The sequence below is a fragment of the Kryptolebias marmoratus genome, linkage group LG15 (assembly GCF_001649575.2).
Source record: "Kryptolebias marmoratus isolate JLee-2015 linkage group LG15, ASM164957v2, whole genome shotgun sequence".
Taxonomy (NCBI): domain Eukaryota; kingdom Metazoa; phylum Chordata; class Actinopteri; order Cyprinodontiformes; family Rivulidae; genus Kryptolebias; species Kryptolebias marmoratus.
Window position 1 is genome coordinate 15,447,258 of NC_051444.1, and position 1,795 is coordinate 15,449,052.

Genomic DNA, 1,795 nt, shown 5'->3' on the forward strand with positions numbered 1-1,795 from the left:
GGATGGGTGAACTTCTTTTATGATTTTGTCATGAAATACTACATAACACAAACATATCAGACAGACTGCCACCAGCATGGTGAATGATTTTCTTGAGAACTGATTTGTTGTTATAACTTTGAAGCAACAGCAGTACATGTCTGATCTTTTGCCCTTAGACTTATTTGCACAACAGTATAGACAGCAATATATATCAAACATTGTAGTGCCCCCTCCCACCCCCCACCACCGCCTCCTTTCCACTCAACACACTTGCAACAGCTTCCTAAAACCAAACCTCATACGCATGGACAAGACATAATATCTAATTAAGTTTCAGAGCTGCATTTTCATTTGTTAATCACTTAAGTGCTTCGAGGATAACCTGATATCCAAAGGTCTGGTCCCAGTAGCTCAAAATGTCAAAATGCAATTATATGCATGATTAGCCTGACCTGTTTCTATAGCACCCTCCCTTCCTGCCGCTCGCTGCTGGAGGAGCTGACAACTGCTGGCATGTTTATTTTGATGAGATTAGGTGTGGAGGAGGCTCCAACTGTGTGCAGCAGGCATGGCACCCCCATCTGGTCACTGGCAGGACTAACAACAGTCATCACCAGAAAGGGAAGGGGAGAAATGATTTGAGGGTGAAATAGTGCAAGGGAGGAGGAAGGTGGAGAAGATAATCTTTCAATCTCCGCTTAGCCTTAGGAGTAGAGAGGGGGACAAATGTAGTAACAAATGGGAAATAAATAAATAGAAATAAAACAATTTCTGCCTCTTAACGGATAATATGATCACAAATTATTAATCAAATCATCTTGATCCGAGAGGTGAAGTACTCTACTTTGTGTTGCTTCACAGAGCAGCAATCCTCTCTAATCTGATTGTGTACAGATAAGGCGGATTTACTCTTGCCATTGTGCTACTCTGATTAAAAGGGGCAGGAGACACAGTACTTTGGTCATAGAGAAATGCGCACACATTCTAAAGCACACACTAACACATTTACAAATGTGCACTTATATCATGATAAATGCATTCAAAACATGTATTAAGTTAAATAAACACCCATATTGTAACTATTAAAGATAAAATGTTTGTTTGTTTTCATATTTAAATTATTGGTGATCTTCACATCTACCTTTTCATATCAAAATATATTTATTTATTTTAAGTTTGATAATATTTTCAATGTGTTAATTCTGATTATTTTCAATATTAAGAAACTAAAATTATTTAATTTAATTACATAATTAAATTAAGAATTTACCTTTTTTTATTAACAATAACCAAAATAAAATGAACAAATCAGGTAACCAATGTTTAATATACAAACATCGATAAAAAGTACCCACAAACTGCACATCAGAACCTTTTTCAGACAGATCTTGTAAAGTTGGCACACTCAGCCTAATTAGGTGTGGATCTGAGTTTTGAGTAAATTGATTTGAAAAGGAATATCTGAGGAAGTGTGCATTATGACAAAAGCTTCAAGACTGGGGTTGTATGGTGCCCATGTGTCTCTGGAGAGTGGCATCAGGTCCCTGGGTAGCCCATTAGAGAGTACCCTACACCAACCCCCACCTTCAACATCTCCCTCCTACCGAGGGAGACCACAGAAACCAGACCCAAAGCAGAATATTCATGTTACACCGCCACGTGCATGTGATACTTTGGTCAGCTTAAGCAGACACAGACATACACACAAGGTGCACACAGGCAGACACAACCCATCACCCGCATGGCCAATAATGCATTTGCAGACACACAATCACAGAAAGCCTTGTGCAACCCTGATGAATATTTGAAATTG